The sequence below is a fragment of the Phoca vitulina genome, unplaced genomic scaffold (assembly GCF_004348235.1).
Source record: "Phoca vitulina isolate PV1807 unplaced genomic scaffold, GSC_HSeal_1.0 scaffold11, whole genome shotgun sequence".
Taxonomy (NCBI): Eukaryota; Metazoa; Chordata; class Mammalia; order Carnivora; family Phocidae; genus Phoca; species Phoca vitulina.
The window spans coordinates 10459371-10478085 of record NW_022589714.1 but is presented as its reverse complement, the minus strand read 5'-3'; the positions used below and the strand labels follow the sequence as shown (position 1 = coordinate 10478085).

At 41.8% G+C, this 18715-nt stretch overlaps 1 protein-coding gene across 8 annotated transcripts in view; it reads left to right on the top strand.

Moving 5' to 3' along the window:
- Positions 1-18715, top strand: part of BCKDHB (branched chain keto acid dehydrogenase E1 subunit beta) — a 206492-nt gene that overhangs the window by 13773 nt on the left and 174004 nt on the right. The window lies entirely within an intron of this gene.

The window sequence follows — 18715 nt, the reverse complement described above, 5'->3', positions numbered from 1 at the left end:
GGGTATTATATGTTCATCTATATCTATTTGTATTTATATGCATCCCTCTCTCTATATATCTATGTCTACACCTATATCTATATTGAGAAAGAGAGAGAGATTTATTTTTTAAGGAATTGGCTCACATAATGAGGGGGCTGGCAAGTCTGAAATCTGTAGGGCAAGCCAGCAAGCTGGAAACCCAGGCAGGGTTTCTATGTTGCAGTCTTTAGGCTGAATTTCTTCTTGTTGGGGAAACTGTCTTTTTTCCTAAGGCCTTCAAATGACTGGGTGAAGCTCATCCATATTATGAAGGGCCATCTGCTTTACTGAAAGTCTAGTGATTTAAATGTTAATCACATCTAAAGAATACTTTCACAGCAATATCTATACTATTTGACCAAACAACTGGGCACCATCATCTAGCCGAGTTGACACATGAGATTTACTATTCCCTCTTCCAAAAAAAAAAAAAATTCACCATCCCATTATCCTTCCACACGTCTTACCTCAGCTGATCTCTGTCTTTTGCTTGGCATGTGATTGATTTCTGCCTATTGCTTTTACTCATTTCATTTTACTCAGACTTCAAACAGTGCATTTTGGCCCATGCAAGCATCCTCCCTCCTAACTTGCTGTGTAAGGAATATATTTCAACTCCTTACTGTTAGGGGTGACTTTGAGGTGATTTGACTTTTCGTTTCTTCTTTCAGTCTTACCTGAACTGGAAGTCAGCAAAGTGCTTAAGTTTAGGGGGAAGAGTTGACATCTACCTTTCTTTTTACCTTTGCCACTGCTCTCTAAAGCTCATGGGTGCATGCAAGTAAGAGGGGAGAGTCTTTCGGACTTTTTTTTTCCCAATTGTTGTTCTTTCTTTTTCCACTCTTCTCTGAGGTTGTGTTATATTTGAATCCAGGACATCATGGCATCATGTTCCACCTTGCTTACCAGGAAGTTCTCTTCTCTTTATAGCAGGTTGATTTTCTGAGTCCTGTCCCACTGCTTTCTCCTGTCTCTTTCTAACAGCTGTTTAGAGATTGAGATAGTTGGGCCAATCTCAACTGTCTCACACTATCTCAGTTAGTTCCACCTAATTCAGGTGCCTACAAACTTTAGCTCTTTAAAAAAAATTGAAAAGCCTTTATATACATTTGATTTCAAAAGCAATGCATATGCATTGAAGAAAATTTGGAAAATATAGAAAAGCATAAAGGAGAAACATAAAATTGTCCATACTTCCAAAGATAACCTAGAGAAAACCATGGTACCCCTCTTGGTTTACACACTTCTAGATCATATTTGAATATATCTGAATATGTTTGCATATATTAACTAATGTTTAAAACATTGAATTATACTTTTGTTTTCTTCCTAGGATTTTCAGCTCCGCTTACATTGCCCACCTGTTCTTGCATGTTGTCTACTTTATCCATTGGAACCCTTCACATATTCATCATAGTTGTTTTAAATCCCTGGTCTGGTAATTCCAATCCCTGCCCTGTCTGGTTCTGATGCTTGCTCTGTCTCTTCAAACTGTGATTTTGCCTTTTGGTTTGCCTTGTAATTTTCTCTCGCTAGATGGACATGATGCACTGGGTGAAAGGAACTGCTGTAAATAGGCCTTTAGAGATGTGGTGATGAGGTGTTTGGGGAAGGGAAGCATTCTGTAGTCCTGTGATTAGGTCTCAGTCCTTTATTGAGCCTATGCCTCTGGACTGTGAACTTCATAGGTGTTTTTTTCTCTCTCTCAGGTGGGACAGGAGGGCTGTTGCTGCCTGGAGTTGGGCATTGTCCTTCCCCCAGGTCAATTACACTCTGACAATAAATACCCAGGTTTCCCTTGATGTCAGGCCTTTTTAAGAAGGGAGTGCTCTGGTGTATTTCAAAATGGTTCCTTGTCTGCTTCCCCAGCTGGAAGCAAGAGGGGATTTTTCTCCTGTGTTTATCCTAGGAATCTGGTTGAGCTCCTGGAGGTAAGCCTCACAATATTGGGGAGGCCTCCTTAGGACTGGATCCCTGGAGTTTTTAATTCTCAGGCTTGTTCGCACTGAGCCTCCAGCAACTCCTCAATTACAGTTCAAGTTTTCCTTCCCTGGCACTGGCTCTCACAGTGGTTTTTACTCCTTAGTCTCAGCTCTGGTAAGTCAAGATTTCCCGTATTCCTCTGTCTGTCTCTTCAGTCTCGAGGACAGCAGTTTGCTCTGTGTCCTATCCTCTCTCTCGGGTCCAAGAAGAGTTGTTGATTTTTCAGTCTGTGCGGCTTTTGACTTGCTGTTAGGACAGACTGGCTACTTCCAAGCTCCTCATGTGTGGAATTGGACACCAGAGGTCGAATTATAGTTGAGCTACTTAGGCTTGTCTGCATCTGGTGTAGCTGTGCGGCTGCGCAGTTTCTCACCTCGCTCTCCCTGTCTTGCCCTCGCCAGTGTGGTAGCGGGCCGAGTGCTTGTTGAGGCCGGCGAGGCTTCTGTTGGCTGCCTGCCCAGGTTCTCATCTGTGGTGCTCTTCTGACTGCACCCATTCTGTCTGGGGCATTGCACCCCTGTCCCCTGCTGCTCACTGGGGACTGGCGAATTTCTAAATCCAGTGTAGACCTCCGGCTTGAGCTTCACATCTGTGTTCTCATTATACCACGGCACATCATCACCTCGGTGTTCCAGTCACTTCAAACGCAGCATTTCCAAACTCTTATTTTCAGACTCTGCGGAGTGCATTGTCTCCACCCAGCAGATCCACAGTGACCACTGCACTTGCTATCTCGGTGACTACGCCACTATCTGTTCAGTTACCTGAGCCAGAAACTGGGGGGTGGGATCTGAGTCTCTTCCTCCTTTCCCATTCTTTACCCCCAGTCATCTTCACGGTTTGTCTCTAAAGTGACCTCTCCTTTCCATTCTCACCTCCCTGGTCTGCCTTCAGATCCTTAATCATCTTTGCTTGGACAGTTTCACTGCTGTTCTTAGCAATCTGCCTCCCTCCAGTCCCCACCTGGCCGCCAGTGTGACCGTTCTAAAAGGCACATCTCATGGCAGCTTATACAAAAGACTCTGAGATCTGTCCTCTACCTACCTACCTGACCTCATTCAATTTATTCTTTACCAATATTGAATCGCTAGATGTTTTCCCTAAGCCTCTGCTTTTTCCCCATCTCTCGTCCTTTGCACATGCCATTTGGATCTCTCTCTCTCATCTGATTCCCTGGTAAGCTCCGCTTTTGCCTTCAGAAGTTTCCTCTAGAAAGCTCTTCCTGACTCTCCAAGCAGACTCAGGCACTAGGTTTCACTGCTCAGATTTTATAGCTTTTACATAGTGCAGGCTGCAGTGTCGTCTCCCCACCCACATCTCTGCCCCAGACAGCTTCTGGAAGGCCACGGATATTTAAGTCATCTGTGCATCCTGAGCTCCTAATATCGTGTCTGTCTGTACTTACGAAGTGGATGTTGTTGAGTGAACTTACCCTTCACTCTCTCACCAAGACAATGGCCCACTGCCTCAGAAAGGGGATTTCCTTATTTCCCTTTAATGATGTTTGGTTGGTCAGATTTTTTTCTTAAAACAGCGAGAAACTCTCACTTGAAAAAGTCCTCTACTCATCAAGGCACCTGCAGATTTAGGTCTCTACGACACGGGGCTGAGCTAATTAAGCACTAACTTTTAGCTGTATTGTCAGCTGCTGTGAATTTTTTTTTTCTTTTTTTAACAAGTGCTTTAGGACTATGAATTGAAGTTTTGAATAATTCCAGGTTGGTCAATATGAACAATTAAATCAACTCTCTCTAATGAGACTGAGTGAACATCAGTCTTCAGGAGTGAAGAATAAAGGAAGTGGTGAAGAGAAATCTATTAAAATAGAACTTTTCCCATATTTAAAAAAATAGCATATATCTTTTAAAAATAATTCTCTGCCCTTTTGAGTGCAGGCCAGGGATGTTTAGCTGTCCAGAAGCCTGTCCACTTAGTATTTTTTTTGAAGTTAAAAGCACTTGTATTTAAAAGATTATATTGATCTCGTTGAATACATGGCATTAAATGACATAGCAAAGAGCATCTTGCAAGGAATTGCGTAGCTTTCTGGGGACGAGCTGAATGTTGAGAGAGACTGGATCACGGTCAGTAGGTGGCAGCCTACACTTCGAAATGAGGCTGTCCTTGCCGGCGGTACCAATACTCTGCCGCGGCCGAGAAGCATTTTAAATCCCGTCAGAAGGGAGAATTTGAAGAATTGCGGGTTACTGACCTAATGTTGTGATGCTGAATGCTACTTGATATTAAAAAGAAGGAACTGTATAATAAGGGACCATGCTATTAAAAAAAGGAGAGAGAGAGAGCTCTTTTGCACTGCAGATAATCCAGATGCGGGAGTATAGCACCATAAACCACTGTTCTCCTTCCTTGTCCTTTGATGGCACAAAATAGTAAGGGTGGTTTGAAAACTGAAAATAGATGGTCTAACCTCATTGACACATTGCACACCAAATATCAGCTTTAGGCTTTTTAAGCAAGGGCTCCCTTGCCCGGGAGCAACAGTTGAAACTAGGCGTGTCCTAGGGAAGCCTTGGGTAGGAGCAGGCAATTCAAATGGTAGATGACTTTTTTAGGGTATGTGATTTTATGTTGAATACTACACATCCTTTCATTTATATAATGAGACAGATTCCACAGTTCATACGGAACCTGTCCTCATTACTGTCGTTCTCTATGTTGTCTGTCTGTGTTTTAGTCACATTGGACTTTGGTATGTCAGGTTAAGCATATTTTTTTTAAAGATTTATTCATTCATTTGAGAGAGAGAGAGAGAGACATAGAGAGTGAGTGAGTGAGTGTGGGGAGGGGCAGAGGGAAAGAGAAACCCCAGCAGACTCCTTGCTGAGCTCAGAGCCTGACGCGGGGCTCGATCCCACGATCATGAGATCGTGACTTGAGCCAAAACCAGGAGTCGGTTCCCTAACCCACTGAGCCACCCAGGCGCCCCTCAACATATGTTTTTATTTCACACTCTTCTGTACTGATGTGGACATTGCTGGGCTGTGGTTCATAAGGCTATATTTTAGTCCACTTATTGGAAGAAACTTAGGTGAGAAGGAATAGCAGAGGACTTGGTGAATTAGTCTATGGGCCCAAACATCTGCCTTTTCATGGGATTTGATATTTTTCCATTACTGTGTTCATTCCTGTACACCACAACTGCGGCCTGTCCTAGCAGCTTGGGAAAACGAATATAACCGCTTATTTGTTTTCTTATGTAAACATCATCGAGATTGTTTAACCAGGCACTTTAATACACTGGATTCAGGAAGGAAAACTAGGGCAGGCGTGGGGAGAAGACACGTTCTCCTCTGTCATATGCCGATATTTGGGACTTGATTTTCAGCCTCCCTGGCCTCATCAGTCAAGGAAAGGACTAGATGTTCCTCACCGGCACGTACTTTGGTATTCTTTGTGCTTGTGTCTCTTTTTAAAAAGAGGAGCATATTTGTTTTACATTTCCGTTTCCTTTATATTTAGAGGTTTTATGAATATAACAATTGTTCTGTCATTTTAGAATCGTGGGCGTATGGGGCCTTTAATTTTCTCTGAAGATGTCCCTTCTCCGGTATAAGTTTTAAATTTGAGGAATGCAGGCAAAATCTTTTGACAAGTCTGCTATACTTTCATGTGAATTATGAAGTTAGCCTTTTCAACAGAAAAAAATGACCTGCTGCCGAGAAGGGGTTACTTGGGTCATGATGATCCTCTCGGGTGTAGTGTCAGGAATGTCACTTGTGAAAGGGGGCCTGGCTTCTAGGCAGTTACAACTAATTTCACTGAAGAAAACGCTTGGTAACATAATGATAGTTCTCGAGGGAAATGGAATATGTGATTTATTTTCCCCACAAAGTATACACATGTATGACTTCACAGCACATTTAATACCAGATATAAGTTGTAAGTTGTTTAACTGTTCTGTGAATTTGGAGTAAAAACAGGTGTTAAGATGGTGTAAACTTTTTTTTCTAATGTGCTTATTAAAAAATATTTTAAAAGGATTGTTACTAGCTTTAAGTGTCTTTCTTCCTAAAAGTCAGGCGCTTTAAATTGCTGGTATTACAAGGCCCTTTGTTTTCTAAGAGTACACATGTGGTAGAACTAGATAAGAAGAAGGGTATATTAAACGTGTTCTTTATCTCTGTTACCCAGTCGAAGTACCCTAGAAAATGGGACGAAAATATTATTGAGATATACTTCATTTACATTCGTTTCCATCCTACATGCTTCGATGTTCTTTTGTGAATTTTCATTCCTAAAAGATTTTGAAACCTACTAAAATTAGAATTGGTACAGATGGTCACTGTATTTTAATTTCTCTAAAAATCAAAATGTGTATCCTCACAATTGGCATGTTGACCAATGTCTCAACAAGTAACATTTAAGAAAATAAGATTTAATGTATTTTGTAGGAGATGAGAGCTAGAGAGAGATTGAGGCTATACCTAGTCCAGTGATTCTCGACCGGGGGTGATTTCTCACTCCTGGGGACAGGAGTCCAGAGATGTTTTTGATCATCACAGCTGGGGGTGGCCACTGGCATGTGACGGGTAGAGGTCAGGGCTACCGATAACTGTCTCACCATGCACAGGACAGCCCTCTCCCACCAAACAGAATTCTCTGGCCCCAAATGTCAATAGCGCTAAGGTTGAAGACCCCTGATCTAGTCCTCCACATTATCTAGAAACTGGAGTTCCGAGAGGTTAGATACTATCAAGTTGTCCGGCGGTAAGCAGGTGAGCCGATCCCCAGCTCAACCTTCCTAAAAACCAGTGCTGAGCTTTCTGCACTACGTTGTTTTTCCTTCTTACTTATGAATGAGCAACTCCTATAAAGCATGAAAAATAGAAGGAATATACAAGGAATTTTAATGAACAGAGCTTAAGGGCTTTGATTACTCATGGAGTAGGAATAACCCATCAGTAGTGATCAGTAACCCATATTAAAAAGTTCTTAAAAATTCTTTTTGTGATTCTTTTGTGAGCATGTTTTTTTGATCAGTGTATTAAGTTGTTTTGGGTTGGTACCTGCTGCCTTGACTGTTTTGTTTGGTTTTGTTTTGTTTTTCCTTAGTTGATTAAACAATAAATGTTAGAGCTGCCAACAGGTGTTCTCTTTGACATTTTGAGCATCAGGGTGTAATGCCCTTAAGCCAGTTTTTCCCAACCTTATTTGACAATGGCAGGCTTTTAAAATGATCAAATGTGAGCACCAACAAGGCTTAGGAGATAGGCTTGGACTAAAGTATTAGACCAAGAAAAATGGGGTTATAGGGTCATTATTGTCAGAACGTATAAAATTGAGTCCTGTAATTTTTAAGACATCACAATTAAGAATTAGAAAAATGAAACTATATATATATATTTTTTAAAGATTTTATTTATTTATTTGAGAGAGAGAGAATGAGAGAGAGAGAAAGCACATGAGAGGGGGGAGGGTCAGAGGGAGAAGCAGACTCCCTGACAAGCAGGGAGCCTGATGCGGGATTCGATCCAGGAACTCCAAGATCATGACCTGAGCCGAAGGCAGTCGTTTAACCATCTGAGCCACCCAGGCGTCCCTAGATCCTGTATTCTTAATATTAGGGATGATGTTCCTGAGTTAGCTTCCTAAATCAGATGCTAAGTCTTACGCATACCCTCTTCCAGACTGGTGGGAAGAACACACACTTCAGTATTTAGTATTTCTTGAATTTGGATGTACTCGATATTTTTAATTGTTAGATTTCGGACAGCTCACTTTCTAATTTTTACATATTGAAGCCATGACTTTTTTTTTTTTACTTTTCATATATGCAGAATTGCTGCTTATTTGATTCAAATATAATTTTTGAATTATGATGCTTTTCTTTTTAGATCCCAGAAATTCTCAGGGATGAAAGGGCATCAGCAGTCTAATAATTTTCATATACAGCTCAGATTGCTGTGTATCTGGGAATCCTTGGATTCTCCCATCCTATTTTGTTTATGTTGAGGAAACCGATCACAAAGCCCACTAAATGACACCGGAGAGTGCTTTTCCTTCTCAGAAGTAGCACGTCTGATGGTCCTGGCAGCTACGTGGCAGCTTCACGTTGACATGGCACTCAGATGTTGAGCTGTTACTGTCACTTAACCTGAGGTCATTTACCTGTCTCAAGAGAGGTTTGAATCTAAGTGTGTAGGTTATTTACAAAGCTGTACCACCTTTACTTTAGTTCTACCGTGGAATTCCACTGTTTAGCGACTTCCATGCAGTTACAAATTCACATAACAATGAAATTCACCAGGAAAAATGATTTTCCAGTCAAATTGGGAGTAGCCCGTACAAACTGCCCTGCATGGAGGACAGCATTAATGTCACCCGATAGGTATTTGTTGAGCGAAGCCTTCTATATCAAGTCATAGAGGATTGGAGCAAGTGCTTTGTTTTCTGTTCCTGTTTGGTGTAGATGAAATTCCATGGTTGCTTTGATTGGCAGAGTGGATAAGGGATCAGTTAGGTAAAGGTTGGCAAATGTCATGTGCTAAGGAATCACTTGGGAAGCTTGCTGGACAAAAGGTTTTCAGTTTCCCAGTGAGCAGCTACACCCAAAGGCAGCTTTAACGATGAAGTGCTTGACCTTCTCCCATGGCACCCTGCCATCCCTCCCCCCACAACCCCCAAGGCCCTCTGGCCACCAGCCAGAAATGGTGGCAGCTAGCCAACCGTAAATTAGCCAAAAGATTCTTTTTCTGTCGTTTTGGCTCCTGGACACTCAAGCATCTTTGGTAATAAGGGATTTCTCCCACTCTCAATTTCTGGGCAGGCTGCTCATTTAACCCTCGTGTTTTCCTCTTCTGGTCTCTGCCAGCTGGGAGTCCAGCAGAAACAAAGACCCTAGTTTCTAAGCCAGAAACGCAAACACAGTATTACATTCTTAATTAGTCAAGATCCTATAGATGCTAAATTTGAGTATTTTGTTCTGGAAGAAGTGGAGGCTCCTTAGGATTCAAAAGGAAACTTTTAAGTCACTTTAGGAACATGTCAGTTCTTAAAGGGAAGAAAGGAACATTTAGATGGCATAAACCCTTTATATCTTTTCAAATCTAAATTGAACACTGATAAGATAGACGTTAAAGAGAGAAGTTCCATAGCATTCTCAACAATTTCCTGAGTCTGAGAGGGCAACTCAGTCATTTGTCTGAAGAAGGCACCTTTCTCTTTTGTCAGAGATTCTAGAGTTTGCCCAAGGACCAGCTAGCCACTTAGCTTTTAATTATTCTGTTCTTGATTTTGTGATATTCTGTAATTAATATTTTAATTCTATAAAATAGTTATTTTAATTATTTAATTATTCTATTTTTATAATTAAGGTTACAACGCTGCTCACAGTGTTTACCTCTTCGTATCAAAAAGAGAAAAGTTAGGGGCGCCTGGCTGGCTCAGTCAGAGGAGCATGTGACTTTTGATCTTGGGGTTGTGGGTTCAAGCCCCATGTTGGGTAAAGAGATTACTAGAAAAATAAAAAATAAAGAAAAGGGGAGAGAGGGAGAGAGAGAGAGAGAGAGAGAGAAAGAGGGAGAGAGGGAGAGAGAGAAAGAGAGAGAGAGAGAGAAGTTAGCTATTGTGGCTCCAGTGGTTGCACTCCTGTTCCCAAATGGCTTCATTCACCCTGCCGTCTGCTGACGGTGAATCAGGAGGGTAACCAGGGTCTGTCCTGTGCCTCTAACCTACCCAGCCTCTCCTGATTTCTCTCAGATACGTGTAAGCAGAATTTGAGCCGAATAGTCTCAATAAAGCATTCTCCTTTTTCAGTTCTTGCCAAATTCCCTTCCTCTGCCCACCTATCTAGTTCACACTAGTTCTTTCTTCAGGGGTGGGGCAGAAGACCACACTCACTACTCAGCTTTAGCTCCCATTATACTTCAAGGTTTCAGCACAGTGAAATTTAGGTAAAATTTGCTCCCAATGTTTTTAGGCTAGGTAAGCCTTAGCTCGCAATGTCCATTTTCCTAAGGGAACGACCGCCAAGTTACTGCACAGGGTTTCACAGTGCAATTTTCCAGTAGCCGTAGAGCACGTCCCATTTCTTGCCCAGTCCTCCCCACGTTCCAAGCAATTACAGGATCCAAGGATAGACGTGGCTCTCTGAGAGCTGTGCGTAGACTCTTCTCCCTGCAAGTCCTGGACTTCCTGGTGCGGTTGTATTTTTTCAGGCCCCCTTCTGTTACTTGTGTCTATTTGTGGTCTCTAGCCGAGCTTTCGTTCAATAGCAACAGCCTCTCCTCCCTCCTTCAGCTAAAGGACTAGGTCCACTTGTTAGCATCTGCTGCACTTTCTCCTTTCCAGATCCCACGGTGTCTGTTTATTTATTTATTTATTTATATTTTTCTCTTGTGGGTCTCCTTTTGGAGGTGTTAGCAGTTTGTCACAGTTTGGCTCTGCCTGTCCTCTTCTTGCCATTACTGTGTGTGCGGCCCTAAGTGGCCTGATGTCCATCCTTTGGAGAACAGCCAAGAAAAGGCAATGGAGAGGCCCCGGGTGCTGGCGCGGTGACCTGTGGATCTGTGGTTCCTGCCTTTGCTAATGTCGTGGTTTCGCGGGGACTTGAGGTGACTGATCTTCACAATTCCCCAAACCATCTCCTGCACACATAATAAAATCTAAGTGCAGACAGCAGGCTAGCTATGAAAATGTAAGATTAAGACAAGCCCTCTGGCTCTATTCTCCAACCAGAACACTTCCCCTCCGCCTCTCCCATATAGATATTCTAGAGCCTCTGCTGCCTGGCAACTCCACCGGTTTTCTTTGTTTGGGTCAGTTTTATAGTTTCTGCAGACCTGGAAGGTGGCCTCTCCAAATAGCCCTGGGTCTGTTGAAGCGTGTGATCGGGATTGCCAGGCCAACTGCTCACAAGTAATGAAGGATAATGAAGGCAGCGATGGCGAGAAGGACACTCAGCAGAGAAAGGCTGGCGTTGATTCTTACTGTTGCCACGTTGACCAGTGGGCACAGGAAGTGGTTACTATTAAAGTGTCATCTGAACTCTCTCTTGGGCTAAGGCACTTCCTTACTATGTCCTGCGGTTACTTGGCGTATTTGCCTGAGACCGGTTTACTGTGCCTTTTAAGAGCTTGTTGGAGCTGCCAGTCCAGGAAGGTAGATGCCTTTCGGTTGTGTGTGTACATGGGTGGGATAAGGGTTTGACGTAGGTCTCCAAACAGCAATGGCACCCCTCACTCCATGGCCGTGCTTCTCGGCCTCGCCCCTGTGTCGCAGGACTGGTCATTAGGTCTCGCCCCAGAGGTTCCGAGTTACTGCTCTGGGGTGTGGCCCGGGTGTTGGAATTTTAAAAGGTCCCCAGGTGGTTCAAATGTGCAGCCAAGTTTGAGAACTACTACTCTAGAAGGTACTAAAATTTTTAAGATGTGTTCTCTGCCTTTAAGGAAATCCCAGTACACTTGCTGGGCCAAAGCCTAATTACATGGTGAGTAAAATAACAGTGTAAGAATGAAATAACAATATAAAACTATGTAAGAAGGTGCCTAGTGACTTCGTTTCTTTGCTTTAGGCCAGAAATTTAAATGACAGAGGGTGAACTAAGTGGTGCACTGAGAGTTTTTATAGAAAATGGCACTGGAGACTTCTGGAAAAAGAGAAAATTGAACATAAGCTCCCTTTTGTTCCCCCCAATAAAACGTTAAGGGATCTTCTTTTGTAGAGGCCGAAATCCCCAAGGATGGGGATAGTGGGACTGGAGACCACATGAACAAAATGCTGGAAGCTGGAAGGTACAGGGCTTGATAGGCTTGCCAAAACCGAATCTGGAATGGGCAGTGGAGTGGCCAAGAACCAGCCTCGTTTATATCATGGAATTACCCAAGGGCTCAGGAATTGCCAACACCAAGTACCTCTGGGAAGAGGGATGAAGAGAATGGTGCTCTAGAATGAGAAAAAATGGCTGAAAGTCTTTTTGAGAAGCCCTTAGATCTCTGCCAGCAGGATCTCTACCGTGGAGGTTCACTCTCCATGGAGAGAGTAGATATAAACCTACCTAGAGGTAAGGGAGGCTGGGAAATGGAGCCTCTATTCTGTGTAGATCTGTGCTAAAACTATTCTGTGTACAGTTTTACCTAAAACTCTGGGGTGCTGTTACTGTAGAAGAAAGGGAGAATGAAGAATGGGGGATGACTACCAATCAGTACCATGCTTCCATATACAGGCATTTGCTACATTAATATAATAATATTAATAATAATGATGAAGCTGATGATAGCAGCAAACTCTTAGAGTGCTTTCTACATGCCCAGCTCTGTTCTGGGAACTTTATATTAGCTCATCTAATCCCCACAATCCTCTGAAATTCTATTATCCCATTTTGTAGATGTAGAAACTGAGGCACAGAGAGGATAAATAACTTCCTCAAGATTTCACAACTAGAACCAGGCCTAACACTTCATCATTCTGGGATGAAACCTGACATTGTGATTAAGTTTCAGAAAAACCTGATTTCCAATTAACATTGTTTGATATATTGGTTTTGTGTTCTCTTTGGGAAAAAATGAGTATACTGACCTATGCTTGATAAATAGAAGGAATTAGTGCTAGTTTTATAAAACTATTATGGCTGTACAAATTGAAGTAACATTAAAATACAAATAATTTAACATTTGAGGTCTATTAGTTTTTTCTGTTTCAAATGAGTTCACATATTTTGAATAGTGTTGTAGAGGTGGCAAATGACATAATTAACCTGGTCATTTAGAAGGTAACTCTGGCCACAGCACGGGGAGCTAGCTGTGAGACTAAAGGCAGGGACAACGGGGGCGAGGATTGGGGAGTCTGGAGGTTCTTAAACTTGAGCGTGCATTGGAATCACCTGGAAGGCTTGCCCAAGCACAGATTACTGGGCTCTACCCCAGAGTTTCTGGCTCAGGAGGTCTGGGGGGTGGGGGGTGGGCAAGAATTTTTACTTCTAACAGGTTTCCAGATGTTGCTGCTGCTGCTGGTCTAAGGACCACGGTTTGAGAACGACTGTATTTATCTGAGAGGTAATGAGAATCTAACATATGTCAGTGGGAGGGAAGATGAAATCGGGGGGTGGGGCAATGAAGAGTCAATTAGGGACAACTGCTAGGACTTGCCATTCTTTGGAAGTTGGGGCAAATGGAGAGGAAAGGATCTAGGGCAGTTGGCTGGGGTTCAACATCGAATGAAAGACAGACTGAAAAGTGTTGGTTGGGTGTGCAGTGAAGAGGCCATCGGTGACTTGCTGACCTAAAGAAGGACGATTTTCATGGCAAAGTGAGGTCAGAAATAGATGACCAAGGCTTCAAGGAGATAAGATTTTCCTGTTCTAGCATATAGAATATAGATTTCTTTAATTCTGGAACACTGGATTATACTTTGTATTATGGCTTATTTTAGCTGGCCATCTGGTTTGGACCAAACTAAAGACTTCCATCGTATTGTGCATCGTGATACTTTTTGGCTTTCTCCCTGACCTTTTGTTTAAAAATAGATCTGACACTAAAAAAGTGTCCAGTTTGTTTCAAGTGAAACTCCCCCTTTTGCATATGTGCATATTAGTTTTCGATCAATGTAGAAACCATTTTCCTTGCATTTTGTTATGTATGGTGACTTTCAAGCTCTGTCTGCCTCTTGCATCCTGCTTATGGATCCTCAAAACAACTCGGATTTAAAACTTCGGACGCGTCAAGGTCTGTTGGCTTTACCTTGGGGTTTCTCTCACTACTGTCCCGAGCATAGTTTATGCGCCCATAATGATGATCTGAATGATTATATTTGTCACAAGAGACTTTGTTCTCACTCTCCTTCCTACTCTAGTTCCTTATGTGTACATCTGTGAGTTTTCCCAGAATGCAGTTCTGATCATAGTACTTTATTTAAAATCTTCTCCATGTTTAATAGTCAAGTCCAGTTTTCTTAGCTTAGCATTGAAGATCTTAAATGATCTGGCTCTGACTTTTCTTTCCAATTTTAGTTTCTCTCCCTCATATTCTTGGCTGCATCTACACTACTCACCAGTCGTACCCATGCTTCTCTGCCCCTGGGGAAGTCTCTCTGCTTTAAATCTGATTTATATTTTCAGACCTAGTATATCTTCCTCACAGCCGTCACTACCCAGAAGTAATTTCTCTCAGTTATTCTCGTCAGTTTCCATCTAGCGCTGCATCTGTAACTCAGTATGCTTATTTTGCCTCCTATTTTACTTATATATCATCATATCTCCTGTGATGCCTATAATAGTGACATAGAAATTGGTTGAATGAGTGGAAGAATGGGAAGCCAGTTGTCATGACTTGGTGCAAATAAGGTGGTGATTCATTTAACTGACACATAAGAGTATTGCATCCCAGTGAATGACTTTCACCAGTGAATGACTTTGACTGGAATTTTCTAATGCTTCTGTGAGTGAGGATTTAAGGAGACTTCTTCTAAGTATGGTCTATCAACTTTGTCATCTTTTTGGATCAGAAGTCTTTTATTTAACTTACTAGTTTTTGGTTGTCTTAGATATTTCAGTGAGCTGAATACTGTCCTTATTGCAAGATGTCCCTTGTCTGTTATGCTGTTATGGCAAGCTTGTTAAAGCATTACCTGGATGACACATGTGTGTATAAGTACACATGTACACACATGAATTCACACATTTTACCTGAGATTGATATGGTGACCAACTGTGTTGTTTTTTCCACACAAGAGATATTAGTTAGATGAACTGATTTCGAAGTCACTAGCCTGATTAATAATCTGGACCAATTAATTTCTGCCTTTTGATAAATTCCATTGATGTTTTCTTAATTTCTGCCTTTTGATAAATTCCATTGATGTTTTCTGATTCTGCTTTCATTTACTCATTGGAGTATGAACTAGAAAAGTGCAGTATATAAGTAATTAGAGTATAGAAGTGATGTAGGATTTGTTGGTTACAATTGATTTTAGAGGAAGAAACATCTAGAACTAGCATAAGAAATTGTAATGCTATAAATTATAAAAATTCTAAAACATTTCAGATTTAGTAGAGTGATGTAATTGAATTTTTTTTTTAAGAATTTTTTTTTGTTTATTCATTTCAGACAGAGAGATACGGAGTGAGAGAGAGAGCAGGAGCAGTGGGGAGAGGCAGAGGGAGAGGGAGAAGCAGACTCCCTGCTGAGCAGGGAGCCCGATGTGGGGCTCGATCCCAGGACCCTGAGATCATGACCTGAGCCGAAGGCAGACGCTTAACCATCTGAGCCACCCAGGCGCCCCGATGTAATTGAATTTTTTAAAAATAACTGTTGTTGGGGCGCCTGGGTGGCTCAGTCATTAAGCGTCTGCCTTCGACTCCGGTCATGAGTCCTGGGATCGAGCCCGGCATGGGGCTCCCTGCTCTGAGGGAAGCCTCCTTCTCCCTCTCCCTCTCCCGTTCCCCCTGCTTGTGTTCCCTCTCTCTGTCAAATAAATAAATACAATCTTAAAAAAAAAAACAAAAAACTGTTTTTTTTTTTTGGCTGAGCATCAGTCATTTGGGACCATAATAAGGAACATAATTATGATATCTGTGTTTACCTCTGCCTGTATATGTACATTGAATTAGTTCGTATAGCAGTGAGACTCAGGGATATTTTTAAAAGGGCTGATAGCCAGTGTTTATTTTCTGGTTAAAACTGGTTCTTGATTCTCTTGAGCTTTATTTTATTAATAGCTCTTGAATTTGGACTTAGAATTGGTTTAATGTCAACTTTCTCCTGTTTACAAAGGGGAAAGCTCATTTATTTTTCATGCTTCTTTGTCATGTTGTTCCCTTTGCTTCTGAGAAAAGGGCACCAACCTATTTAGATAGGGAAGTTTAGGCTATTTATAAAGCTAGGCAGGTTAATTGAAATTGACAGCTTGGTAATGTCCTCCTTGGTGAATGACGCACATGGATTTTAGATGATGTTGGCATGCTGTTTTCACTTATAGTCAGGAATCAGCTGGAGGAATTTGTGTGCTTTGAGCTTCAGTGTTGACGTAGGTATTGAGTATAGATATGTTTTAGGAAACATCTCATTTCCATATAAATGAAGGAAGACTAAAAAAAAATTAGATGGCTTGCCCTTAAATTCCAGCTGTTATCACAAGGATGACGAAAATATTTCTTTTGACTTTCTGGAAAAACAGCTTTGGTTGTATTCAAGCGAAGTGAAGTTATTGCAGGTTTATTCAGAAATACTGCTTGTATTCATTTTTGGGAACCTTTTCTCAACTTCAGCTATGTGTACATAGATTTGAAAAATTGTATTTTTCGTGTGCATTTCTGTAAACTCTAGGTTTAATCTCTTAAATTTTAGATAGCTTCATTTAAGAAATTTGTAGTCCCATCAATAACCTTGTCGACGTGATTTTAATAAAAGGTAGAGGAGCCACAGCCTTCATCTTTCTTGCATGACAAAACTGTGGGTTTGGGGTTTTTGTTGTTGTTGTTTTTATTTATTTATTTATTTTTTTAAAGATTTTATTTTTATTTATTTGACCGAGAGAGAGACAGCCGGAGAGGGAACACAAGCAGGGGGAGCAGGAGAGGGAGAAGCAGGCTTCCCACCGAGCAGGGAGCCTGATGCGGGGGCTCGATCCCAGGACCCTGGGATCATGACCTGAGCCGAAGGCAGACGCGTAAGGACTGAGCCACCCAGGCGCCCCTAGCATGACTCAATAAAGTAATAGACCAATGTACTAACCAATGTAGTTACTTAACAACTAACCTATGTAGGTAATTAAAACCCTTATTTCTATCATTGTTTTGGGGTATAGACATAGTTTTATTTATTTATTTATTTTTTAAGATTTTATTTATTCATTTGATAGAGAACACAAGCAGGGGGAGCAGCAGAGGGAGAGGGAGAAGCAAGCTCCGGCTGAGCATGGAGCCCCATGCAGGGCTCGATCCCAGGACCCTGCGATCATGACCTGAGCCAAAGGCAGACGCTTAACTGACTGAGCCACCCAGGCGCCCCTGTTGTTGTTTTTAGACCATAAATATCAGTTTGACTGAAATGGGTTTTTGTGCTTTTTCTTTCCAAGTGTCACTTAAAGGAGAGTCTAACGTGAGCCTAAATAGAGTAATAGTACGTATTTCCTAGAACCCAAACATTCAGATTACATTTATTTAAATTCAGTTTCATTCAAGATAAGGTGATTTCATAAGTGGGAATTTTATCTCCTTAAATCACATTGATCATGCTCGGAAACAAAATTTTAGTTTCTATGCCAAGTGTCAAAACTCCAGTGGTTGAATACATCTTTGGTGGGCCCATAGTCCTTGTGAAAGCCAGCACCGGGCAGTTCCTAAAGACGCGTGGGGCTCTGAGAATGCCGAGTTGGTTCTGTGCTGCTTTGGTCATGCTGTTACCTGCGTGGGTCATCATCTCTTAGGGTCCTACTCAAATGTATGGTGAAAGCACACAGCACGTAGTTCAGGGACCCAGACATGGTTTGCTCAGGTATGCTCAAGGGGGTTAGTGTAGGAACCAGTGCTTTCAAGCGGATGCTTGTTTAAATAGAACCATGGCCTTCTGGGATCAACTGGCCCTCGTTCCCAAGCCGTACATTGGAAGGCTTTGGGCTCGCTTGGATTCAGTCCTTGGCCTGTGTTGTCTCCAGGCCTCTGCAGATACAGGGCGACAGCAGCAGCATTCCTTCCTCAGTCCTTCTGATCATCAGCTCTTCATTCTCACTGGTAGATTATTTCTTGCAGGTTAGCAGAGGCCAGGCCTCCTGTTCCTAGCCCTCCTCTGCTCAGTGGTAAACCTTGGCATCTTTGCATGAAGGTGCATGCAGGCCTCCTGCTGGACCCATTCGTGGTCTTGCCAATGGAACAAGATTTAGGTTCACAGTTTAGAATTGCTTGTCCTAGTGCAGCCACCGAAGCTGACCTTCCGTCCCTACCCCACTCTTTAGCCCAGATAAAGAGAGAACTGATTGCGGAGTGTCCAAATGCCCCTCACCTCTTCTAGGCAGTGTGGACTGAGGTTGAGGGTGCGCAGGCTGTGATGCTGAGTGGTGGCACTGAGCACTTTGTTCATCTTGAAATAATTTCGTTCCATTGTTCCATATTTCTGGTAGTCTCTAATCTGGTAATTGCTAATAGTAATTGAATTTCTTGGCAAACAAAAGAAGATCCAATTTTCAAGCACCAAAATCATTTTTAGTTTACCCTTTAAGATTTCTTTATTATTCATTAAAAAGTAAAAAATCTCTTTAAAGTTGATGCATGACTTCAGAAGCATAGCAAGCAGGAAACATTGAATGCAATTCAAGTTTTTTTTTTTTTTTTAAATAACTCTTATAATTTTATAAGATCATTTGAACTATGAAATGGATGTAGCCAGTTGGATATACCGTTGAATCTCGACTGGTGTGAGGACTTTCTCTAAATTTCCTTGCTTTCCTTCCCCTTTACCCTAAGAGTGGATAGTGTAAAAACTGCTTGACACTTTACTTAACATCTTAGTTTTATGCACAGTTTGGAGATTTTATACTATTTCTAGATAGAAGCATGTATACATTTATACAGGGTAGCAGTGCTATCTTGCTTTGCAATTATTGACTCAAAGTTTGAAGCAGCCCTTCTAAAAGTTCTTCTTAAATTCTCAATTGTTTTCTTGATAATTTTTTAATTGCTGTTTTCTTTTAGAGGTGTTTTTTCTTTTACTTCATTGTTAGAAACTAGGCCATGTAATGTGAACGCTTAACCCGGCTATCT